The sequence below is a fragment of the Nerophis lumbriciformis genome, linkage group LG11 (genome assembly GCF_033978685.3).
Source record: "Nerophis lumbriciformis linkage group LG11, RoL_Nlum_v2.1, whole genome shotgun sequence".
Classification (NCBI taxonomy): Eukaryota; Metazoa; Chordata; class Actinopteri; order Syngnathiformes; family Syngnathidae; genus Nerophis; species Nerophis lumbriciformis.
The window spans coordinates 32,025,906-32,037,970 of record NC_084558.2 but is presented as its reverse complement, the minus strand read 5'-3'; the positions used below and the strand labels follow the sequence as shown (position 1 = coordinate 32,037,970).

General features: G+C 36.0%; 2 long non-coding RNA genes across 2 annotated transcripts; one reads left to right on the top strand and one right to left on the bottom strand.

Moving 5' to 3' along the window:
- Positions 1 to 1,382: 1,382 nt before the first annotated feature.
- On the bottom strand, positions 1,383 to 8,726 carry LOC133610480 (uncharacterized). The gene is made up of 6 exons (XR_009815881.2): positions 8,373 to 8,726; positions 6,822 to 6,917; positions 6,216 to 6,455; positions 3,872 to 4,020; positions 3,442 to 3,750; positions 1,383 to 1,747 (listed from the first exon to the last, which is right to left on the bottom strand). It is a non-coding gene; the product is annotated as an uncharacterized lncRNA (long non-coding RNA).
- Positions 8,727 to 8,759: 33 nt separating this feature from the next.
- LOC133610482 (uncharacterized) lies at positions 8,760 to 11,404 on the top strand. Its single transcript, XR_009815883.1, has 5 exons — positions 8,760 to 8,849; positions 9,214 to 9,315; positions 9,394 to 9,432; positions 10,605 to 10,727; positions 10,916 to 11,404. It is a non-coding gene; the product is annotated as an uncharacterized lncRNA (long non-coding RNA).
- The last annotated feature ends 661 nt before the right edge of the window (positions 11,405 to 12,065 follow it).

Below are 12,065 nucleotides of genomic sequence, written 5' to 3'. Positions count from 1 at the left end.
TTTCACTGTAACAAACTGTGGTGTCGTTTTAGCATTTACAATAATACACCTAAAAATCTACAGTTGTTGATTTGCGTAAAACAAAACCCAATTCCCATAGCAAAAATGTGCTTGCTCATCTGTTGCTTAATCTCGTATTTTGAGAACATTTTGAGCTTCTCATATCTGTCTAATTCTGTGATCAATTGTTTCTCTTTTATTGCTCCTAAGGGACCCTTAGGAGCAATAAATAAGCTAAAAAGAGACAAGACATCACTGAGACAAAGGAGGTTGAGTTGAGACAACCATTTGAGCAATATTTGAGAAGTGGGATACACTGAGGAGAGCTCATATATGTATGCCACTGATCTCAATTATGTCTCATTTATTTTGAAGGAGAATTAAAGAGAAAGAAATGAGATGTATGAGCAATAAAAGAGATCTTATGTATGTCTCTTTCATGTCTTGATTATTTCTCTTAAATGTCTTAACAAAGCCATCATATCTCAAATTTGAGAATAATGAGAACAAATTGAGAGTGCAATTTAAATATTCGTTATCTGACTTAATTAGAAATAACACTAAAAAATACTCAAATATTGAGCGGTGTATCACTTTATTTGGCTACACACATATACAAATACAAAATATAAGATATAAAAATAGATTAAATACAACAATTTAAATGTAGTTAATTAGTACATACATAATGTACATATTGACATTCACAATAATTAAAACAACATAGAAAACAATATACAAAAAATAAAACAAATACAAAACTAAATGAATTTAACCTTAAGTACTCACTTTGTTGTTGTGAAAAAGTCCGGTGTAGTTTTTTTTAACTCCTTGTTGAGCAAACCATGTACTGTAGTTAAAAAAAACACCTGACTTAATCTCAGTAAGAGGGTGAGTAAATGACTAAATTTCCATTTTGGAAATATTCCAAGCAAAAACTGAAATACATTTATAAAATTGTAACCGTGGTGTTTGGAACTGGTCTACATATAAAAAATAATCACACATTGAACACCAAGGATACTTAACATTTTTTACCTCAGGGCCCGACCAACTTTTCCACTACAGAGGGGTCTCGGACCCACTCAAATACAAACACTGAATTAGTCATCTTACACAAAAGTGTATTACAACTGAGTACCATTGCGGCCCGTATGGACGGACCACAGCTAAGAAACAGATATTTATTGGCGGCCCCCGAGGCGTATTCGCAGCCAAACAGTGGGCCCCAGCCCTATGATTAAGAAACACTGTTGCAAACAATAGAACAGCCTCCTGCGATAACAATATAACATTTGGTACATAAATGATCATTAAAACATTTTGAAATTGGTTACAAAAGCTACTAATATACCTGATTATGTAAGCAGTAACATACTGCGTCATTTCCGTTTTTTATTTGGAAACAGCTTTGTACTGTGAAGGGATATTAGCCGCTAGCTTGTCAGTGAGGTTGCATCAGTGCCAAATTTGCGAGACACAGCACAGCTCAATATGCATTGTCACAGTATAACGTGGTACTAAAAGCTACATCATAGGGCATTTTTATACAATATATACTGCGCAACCCCAGACCAAAATATCAACATGTTTACAAAGGAAACATCCTACCCCAGAATGAACTTGGCAGGTACAAGGGCCTACTTAAAACCTGCTCTTGCCCGACATTTGTTTACCAAAGCTTGCTTGAGCTTGGCCTCCTCAATATTGTCCCAATCAGGAAGGGTACCGCATCTCAGGACATACGCTGTAAGGCAAGAACATAATAATCAGGCATTCGTAATTTTGCCACATCCGAGTTTCTACAGGTATCAAATCTATGCAATGCAATAATAATAATAATAATAATAATAATGCAAATCTAATTTAATGCTTTTTAACGCCATTTTTTTGGTACTTAAAAAAATGTAATGCCCATGTGCGACTGCATATATTATATATAGTCAAAAGCCTACAATTATCTGTATACACAGTTGTAAGCATTAGACAAGTTAATTAGTTGAAAAGTTTAGATTAACTGTTACTCTCTCGTGTATTAGAATTGGCTTACAAAACTGTTTAATTGGAGAATGTATTTTTATTTATTTATTTTTATGGAGTAGCATATAGTGTTTTGACTGTGTGCATGGCCGTAGAATGGCCAATTAAAAGGTTCCGTCCATCAAAACATTTAAAGGAGAACTGCACTTAAGCCCTCTAAACAAACATCCAATTCTGCATAAGATGATCAATATAATATACCCATAAGCCATTTTTTTAGTTGTGTCTGTTTAAAACATGCTGTAAATATATATATATTCTCTGAAAATATGTCTTATAATAGCCACAAACTGGAGGATACCATTTTACAATTACAATTTGTTTTAAAATAGTTAAAAGGTTTTATAGAATAATAAATGAACATCATACTAGGATTGCAAATTATGCATGTGTTTGGACATGGATGATCGATTTAAACATTTTAGAAAAACACAGAACGGTATTTGGAAAAATGCCAATAAAATGCATTAAAAAAAAGCTATGTCAATTATATTAATTTGCCGATATTGAATATATTGTATTTTACACCCTCTCTGTTGTTTAAAATGTTTACAGTAAATAGCAAGTTATGTATCAAGTATCCAGCAGCTGAAGGAACTCGTATTAATTTATTGTGGGAACGTCAGAGAATAAAAGAGTTGTGGTCTGCTGTGAAAATTGCCTTGTTTGTCCATCCTAAGCCATAACTTGAGGCGCCTGCGTCACGACAGTTGCTAATGTTAGCCAAGTTAGCTCATATGTGTTGAAGTGGAGGTGATTGAAATAAACGAGTCGTGTATGAAAAAAGCTCAGCTTCCCCATTATCCTGACATGATGTCCCAGTTAAGGACTACACGCCTACAGTGACCAAAGAATGGAAAAGTTTAGGCCCCCAGAGCAGTTTCATTGTGCCGTATTGAGGCAGTGCTTTTGTCGCGTTCCCACCTTACAATACCTCTTGTATGCAGTTTGGCAGCTTCAGACACAGACAGATGTAGCAATTTCGAGGTTCTTAAGTTAATTTAAAAAAAATTTTTTCCGTTTGACATATTGACTATCGGCCATGTCCTACAATTGTATTACATTTTTTAAATGCCTCTGGACAACGCCTTTAATGCTTTTTATTGCCATTTAAGGCCTTAATTTACACAAAATCCATTTAATGACTTCATGCCTTGTAGAAACCCTGCACATACAGTACATTAATACACACAACCACACTTCAAGTTGATGGACATAACACTATATTGCTTATCACAATGCTAGTTTTTTGGCCAATCACAAACTGTAATTATGTAACATTCAGTTATGCTTCTCGTGTGCTATAATCGATAAGGGATCAAACTTTCTCGTATTGAACTTCTATTTAATTATTGTTACACAATTTTGGCCTGAAAACACCCTCAGTTTGGGAAAACTTACTTAGGATTTCTTCAACTTTTTTCCGGTCAAGGATGCGCTTTCCTGTTCCTGCAGGTTTGTTTCCAGGGCGACCAAAAGCGACAGCATTTTGACACTCCTCAACTGTAAAAAAGTGGTCAAAAAGTGCGTGGAATAAACGCATGCAATTGGGCTTTGAAGCATGACTCATGGCAGCAAGGCGGAACGAGGACATGAATACGCCGCTCTCGGGAAAGAGCTCCTGCTAGCCCGATTGTTGAGGAGGGCCGTCGCTGTATTTGTCACTAACGAGGTAGCAGAGAGTTTGGAGTACTCTGACTTGGTCCGGATCTGAAAGGGAAAAAATAGCACAAACAATACCCGAATGAGAAAATAATGTGTTCAAGGCCAAATAACAAATTTACGTAAACAAAATAATTACATCATGAATAAATTAGCATTAATTACTTGCCTATTTTCAAGAGGACTTCTTCGATTTGTTGCTTTTCTCACAGGATTTTTTCGAACTCCTCCCAACATCCATCACATGGCGTCCATGATTTTTCTGCCTGCGGTCGATATGAGATAGTGTCCTCGACAGATGGGTTGCCTGCATCTCTCCTGTCAAAAGAGATGAGAAATACTGAACTACAAAAAAATTACTGAAATGACCCACATTTTAACCTCCAGCGGCCAAAGTGGACCTTAGTCTATGTACAGTGAGGAGAACAAGTATTTAATAGACTGCAAAATATAAAACAAAACAAAAAATCACATTGTATGTTTTCAGGTAATTTGCATTTTTTTCCCATGGAATTGATCACCTAGAAACCTCTATTGGGAGTATATTTGAAGTATCAAATATGGATATCATGCAAAAAGATGCACATTAATTACTTTAAAAAAAATTCATACAATGTGATTATGGATTTTTGTTTTGGATTCTATCACTTACAATTGAAGTGTACCTATAATGATAATACTAATAATAATAATAATAATAATAATAAAAGTAACAGACCTCAAACTACAAAATCAGCAGTGTATAAATGATTTGTTCTCCTCACTCTATGATGGACGGTACCAATAATGAAAATAAATGTACCATGACCAAAATTGACCATATCTACAATCATTCTGTACAGTACTCCTAAACAAAAACATTTCACATCAAAGACAAAGGAACTGGACCAATACTGAAGATGAAATCTTCTTGACTGCAAGGAAATAGACAACTCACTTAGTCAACAATACCAACAGATTATGACAGATTTTACAATATTAAGTTATACATAACATTGACTATCCCCAAAAAGTTATTACTTTATATATCTCAGGATTATTTATGAAATGTACAATTAAGTATAAACTGTCAAACCAGTACTTATATTTGGATTAAAAAATTTATTTAAACTACGGCATATTGAGATTTCCGCCATAACTACTTTCTTTCACACAGGAAGTACAGGCATGTGAGCACCCTTTGACAAAAGAGGAAAATTTACAAAAAAGAGGAACATTTCTATCTGCACGTAGTGCTCCCACGCAAGCCCCGAAAATATTTTTTTAAGAATCAATACTACATAGCCCTGGGCCAATAAAACAATAAATATATATCGCAATAGACACATAATGATATAAATATTAAATGTGTTCGATAAAATATTTGAGCAAGCAAGATTCGCTGCATGAGGTCACTCGCGCTTTGGGAACCCAGGAAACAGAAAACAGGAAGTGTCACTGAGCAATGGGAGGGACATGCTATAACAGACAATCAGTTAACGGTATTTACTGAGCAATGGAAGGGATACGCCAACAGCCAATCACGTAACAGTATCAACAACAAGTAAGCTAGCTCGATGATGCTAATTATGCTAACTAGCAAGCTTGTTTTAGTTTCCCTGTCCTGAAATTCAGTGCGGCGTTTAGGCAAGAGCAACAGCAAGTACCTGCGGCCGAGGCGAGCGTTCCATAAATTTTGTTTGGATCCTATTTTTTGATATTGTTTACTTAATTCATCCATGGAACTTTTGTTATTGTTGAAAGCTCCGGATCGGACAGGTTTTCACGGGACACATTTCTGGTGTTGTGTGTTGCTCTGAGAACCCACGGGTGTTTAGTTAATGCTCGATTGCTGATAAGAAAGCAAAGTTAGCTCTGTTTTTTGACACTCATCCTTCAACCCCCATCCTTACACTACTTTTATTTATATTTTTATATATTTTAATTTATATTTAATTTTTAAAAATGAGGAATTTATATTTTGACGTGAAACTGAATGTTAAAAAACGTAGATTTCTTCTGTTAAGAAAGTATATATTGTGTAACTATTTTTTTTCCTCAATAAAACTTGTTTATAAGATTTCAGTGTGTGTTCAAGTACCGTACTTCTTGAGCACATTTATCAATACTGTAATAACAATTGTAACCATGACATGAAATGTTAATTTTTTTACTTCCTAGTTTTGACACATGAGATTGTAGAGTGGATATTTACACTCTATGAACATTTTGACCATGATTAAAAAGTAATAAAATGATGGCAAATAATTGTTTTCAGGGTCCACAAGTTCAGAACTTTTAATCCTGAAATCAAAGTGGATACAGATGTTGGGGTTTTGGCAATGAAATACATTAAATATTTGTATTTGTCATTCACATACTATTTACTGAAACAATTATTTGATGGCAGATAAAATAATATTTCAGTTAATGCTGGTTTTTTGGTTTGGAAATTCACCAAATTTGATTTTATAAAGATGAAAAGTTTTGAACTTGTAGCCCCATAGGCATGAGGTAATAAATGTCAATCTTACCCATAGGGTGGTGGTGGTGGTCCAACAGTGTTGCTGCCTGTTACAAGTCCCCCGTCACTTTTCCTGAAATATATTCAACAGTTGCCCTATAAAATTTACCATCTGACCACTTTGCTAAAACAGAATCTCCTGTTCTAAGATCTAAGATCTGCACAGGAGCTTCATCTCTTGACAAAATGTCTGCTCCAGTAAAGATTTTGCCGGTATAACCGTCCTCCCATCTGACGAAGGCCAAACACCCTGAAAGAGAGAGTGCAAAAGAGAAAGTGTTTAACATTTTTTATTTGAGTATAAAAATTTGGACTGGTATTTGTCACCTCATTTGGACAACAATGTTATGATTATTCCCTCTCCCCATCCCTATATGCATTTTAAAGCATATGCAGTAGGGTGAGCTTGCCCATCGCTGTCTTAGAGGTGTGTGGCCTCATTACAATTAGGGTACTGTTACTAACCTTCTTGGGGCGACTTTCCCAAGGTGGCATCCTCAGCTGTTCTTTAAATATTAAACAAACTAATAAAGTCCTTTTTCCAGTTTGTTAGCTACATGTAACACGGCAATTTGGCTTAACCGTAGTCCGCTTTGCCACACATACAGAGACTTACCAGATTACTCATTTGGGGGAGGAGAATTATGCAGGTCCTTCATTTTCTTTGTGGGAACTCTTAACCTCTTATGTTGTCATTTTCTTTTTGTCCATCCTGTTAATGAAAAAATAAATTTTGTATCACAAACTGGGGATAGGTTGATTGGCAACACTAAATTGACGCGAGTGTGTGAATGTAGTCTGTCGATCTGTGTTGACTTGTCCAGGGTGTACACCGCCTTCTGCAGTTGGGATAGGCTCCAGCACCCCCCACGACACGGAAGGGAAAAGCAGTAGAAAATAGATAGATGGATGGAACTATAATATAAATGCAAAGTATTTACATATATGGGGTCACTTCATATGGATGTTAACTTTTTGGGTAAATCATATTTAACTTCTGTCAAAAACAAGTAAACAAAATGATTGTTTATGATCGTTCTGGCTATAGTAAAAAAAAACTCAACCCGTACAGTTTAATTATTATCTATTTTGGGGTGCGGGGGGCTTGATGGCACCTTTTTATAATAGGATACATATTAATAAAGTTATGGCATTTTTAACAAAAAAGGTCATGAATAAAATATTGAGCCCCAATGACTTTGTATTGAAGAGGTTGACCATAAATTAGTGCATTTTGACCAGGTTAAGACAATCATAACTTTTTAAACATGTATCACAGGAAAATTATTCTTATATTACGTAACTCGTATGAGGTTCCGCAGCCTCCGAAGCAGAACCTCCAGGTTCTGTAACAGCTTCTTCCCTCAGGCCGTAAGGCTCTTGAACGCATCATAATGAAATTATCCCCTCAACTCCCCCAAAATGGATTAACTCGCTGGAATAAAAAAGACAATATAAATCCATAAACGTGGACGCATGTGAAAAAGTGCAATATATTTATCTGTACAGTAACCTATTTATTTATTTATATATGCACCTTATTGCTTTTTTATCCCGCACTACCATTAGCTTATGTAACACAATTTCCTTCCTATTTGTACTGTAAAGTTCAAATTTGAATGACAATAAAAAGGAAGTCTAAGTCTAACTAGTCTTAACAAGACCTGTCTGATAATGCTAGTTTCATTTAAATGAATGAATGTTTCAAATTTTACACACATAGCTACTTTATTTTCCCAATATATATGCAGTTTATATGATCAACAGCGTGATACAATACATACTGGCCACTGCCAGCTAGTAAGCAAATGTACTGCTGCTTTCAAAATGGCGGGGCACATTTGTCAATCATTGAACACTTTTGGATGTCATCTCTTATTTATTACAACTAGCCAGCCATACCAATAAAATGCAGTCCGGACCTTCTTTGTCGATTGTTACTATACCTACAACAGTATTATAAAAATGTTTAAAGTCAAACCCCCAAATTAATATGCACTGTATAATCTAATTGTGAAGGTCATTATGTATACTAACATTACTTGCTGGACAGACGCCATTAGCGTTACCGAAACCTCTCAAAGGACCACTCGTTGTCACAACAGTTAAATATTTTCACTTCACAACATTACATGGTTAACCAACTAAAGAATATTAGGATACTAACCTCTCCAAGTCTTCTGTCACAAGCGTTGCGGTTGTCGTTTCCAAAAACGTTCCCGCTTCTTCTTCTCTTTCTTCTTCTTCCTCGTTTTCGTTCGAGGTCGGCGCACACAACGTTAAAATGTTACGCCACCTACTGTTTTCCCGCTTCTTCTTCTTCTGACGTTGATGGCAAACAACGCGTCATGTCCGCCGCTGTCTGATAGAAGGCGTGAATTTTCTGAATTGCCTTCCTTTGAAAGTTACACATAGCCAAAAATGGCTATTTTCAGATGGACATACAAGGAGAAAATCAACTTTATCTAAATTTTGAGATGTGGATCTGTCTCATCAACATTCTCGCGAGATTTGGCACGGCGCCCCATGAATCTGTCCAATCATATTTGCGTTTCCTGGAAAACACGCATGTGCATTTAGTGGGCGAATGTGACTTGTATCGATTGGAGGAAAAAATTCAGCATCGAAGGAATAACGACTGAAAGTAAGTAATACCATTTATTGTTTTTGTTTTGGTATTTAAATTACTTTAACACACACGAGTTATTATTCATCAAACTAATGTAACGTCACTGTGTTACGAAAATAGAGCTATACATGCCGCATTCAACGGCGCAACCACCTTGCTCGAAGCTATGATACTTACCTCCACCGAGGCATCGCAAGTGATAAGATACACTTTATACATCCCATAGTGAAATAACAATGATAGACATAAATGTACAGAGAACATTGGAAGTGGAACAATATAAATGACTGAACATACACTGCTTCAACATAATATAGAGTTTTACATTTACAAGAAGTTCCACTGTGTATTCCAGCAACCTTTGTCTGTATTTACATAGTATTGGAGTGTCAAAATGACAAAACGAAAACCTGCAAAACGATGGAGAAGAACCGGTAAAGAAGTCGACTCAAATAAACGATCAAGAAGGACTGTACAATTGGTGAGTAAACTGGCATAGTGGTGGTGCATTAAACTGGAAGCAGATATAATATGTGATACTTTATTTTTCTTCCTGCAGCCACCAATGTGAATGTGGAGACTGATGAGCAATGTCTAAGTAAGTTATATGTATATGCGTGTTCTTTGTTTATGTGAATTAGTTCTGATTGAGATTTACAGACCAGATAGATGGATAAAAAGCTGTCCACAGTTTGTCAGGAACAAGCATGGAAATATTGCTTTCTTTTACCCTGATTACAGTAGCACATATATGAAGAATGAAACTTGAAATATGAGTTATCTCAGCATGTGTAATTAATCTTCTTTGAACCTTTCATCTTCAAGTTAAGGCTGGTAGGTAACATCAAGTCATGATTAGGGATGTAACAATATCAAAATGTCATTGTATTATATCGTCACAGTGTTAAAGCCACGGTAAGATATTGTTACAAACATGTCAACGTGTGTTAAATGAAGTGGCAGGAATGTTTAGGATAAACACACTTACTGTAATTGAATACAAACATAATGTTCATATGTTGTAGTCCTATTTATTATTATAAACAGGTATTTTAAGTGCAAAGGAATGGTGCAAAATCATCCAGAATTTCAAGTAACACACATATTTTAGTTTAATCTAACACAGCAGTTATAGGCACAGAAATATTTCACAGCAACAATTCCTCCGAGCTACGAAGCACAAACGTTCCCGTCACTCCTGCACAGTTCCTCTTTTTCGCCCCTATATAATGTCCCCTGTTTGAACTTTGTTGTCCCACACTGCGCGGGTTATCTTGGGAGATCGAGTTTACTTCTCAGATCAGCCCACTTAATATTGTCAGAAAAAAACACACTGACGGGAGTTCTCGTTTGATAGCGTCACACATCACGGCATTATTGTGAGAATTTTGAAACCAAAATAACGCAATATTTACAATAATGTTGCATCCCTCGTCAAGATCCTTTCTCATAGGTTTGGTTTGCTGCTGTGTATTTACTAATCATTGGCATTGTTTATCACTGAAGTTCCACACTTTCTTTTTATAGTGCGTGTTGTATTGTGATGAGTTACATTTAATACTGTGGATTATGTGTTACCACAAACACAGAAGATACGTAAACATGAACTACAATGCGATCAAGATGTGGGAAAAAAGTAAATGCATTCCATTAGCTAGATTTGTATAATGTGTTCAATTTATGTCAACTTGCTTCTTGTTTTGCAATTTTCTTCTTTTCTTTTAATTATTTTAATTTTTAGAGTTTTTTGGTTCCTCTTTTTTGTGTCAGAAGGTAGCAGCAGGGGAACAGAAGGAGCCCAAAACACTGCTCTTCATATGGAACACATCCAACCTCCAGGTGTCCATGCAGGATGTACCACTCTGGAACACCAAGCCTCTCCCTACCAGCCAGGTACACCCACCGTCTTCTGTGTCTAACTAATGTTTTGCTGTGAATTTTGTCACAAAGCATATCCTGCTAAAATATGCCAAACTTTTGAGTGTAAGAATGTGAGCGATATGCTGAGATGTTATACGTTTTGCCTTGTGACAAAATGTTATAAAAAACCTTTAATGATTTTTATTCTATTTTAATTTCAGCACATGAAAATATTTCTACTTTTGACTCCATCAAAGACAATGGAAAACCATTTTCCAGATCAGCCCTCATAGATCCTCCTGATGGCCTAACAACTGAACTACATGTCGATGCTGAGTATGATCCATCTCAATCATTTGAGGAATCTCTCCCTGATATGGGGGATTGGATGTACAATGACGGACATATGTTTAATGAAGGATTTGAAGATAGTTTGAGTGAGGAGTGTGCAGAAGAGTCAAATATCAAGGACACAACAGACAAACCATTATATGACAATGCATCAGTAACCGTGGCAGAGTGCCTTCTGATCATCATGGTTTATGAAAACTGTCATAAAGTCACTGATAAGGCCCTATAAGCGATTTGCTGAAAATGTTCAAGTTGCTTTGTCCCGATAGTCTGAATGCAGACTGCTTAAACAGTGTGCAGAAGTTCAAAAACTTTCTTTTATCCCGCTCTGCATCATCGCCTATTTTATTACATAAATACTGCAGTACGGTAATTGTTTTGGGCCATTAGAAAGTAAACAAATAAAATGTCTGTCTTGTGGGACCAGTGTGTCAGAAGAAATATCCTCATCCTTTATAGAGGTTCCAATTAAGGCTCACATAAGGTCATTGTTCCTCAAGCCAGGTTTTCAGGAGAAGCTTAACTTCAGATTAAGCAGAAAGAAGGCCGATGCTAACAACATTGAAGATATATATGATGCAGAAGTTTACAAACAGCTTGTCGATAGGGGTGGTCCTCTTAGTGACCCTAAAAACATCTCACTTGGAACACCGATGAAGACAAAAATTTATATTTGTTAAGGCTCATACATGGTACTCAAAATATACCTATGCAGATGGTAAATGTAGTCAAACTTGTGCAGTCTATTCCTGTTATTTCACAAACTATTAAACCAGGGAATGTCATAGCTGAATTTTACAGACATATTACTAAAGATGATAGTTTCTGTCAGGAAAACAAATATTTGTCTAGGATTAAACTATATGGAGCACCTAGTGAACTTCTATTGGACACAGTTCACCTCTCTGCATTGCAAATACATGCGGGTCACTGCATCAATTCTGGAACAGTAAGCATCTTTCACAGGGCACAAGTTAAGAGAAATTATCTCACATCAAAACACAATGGTAAAGGTAATAG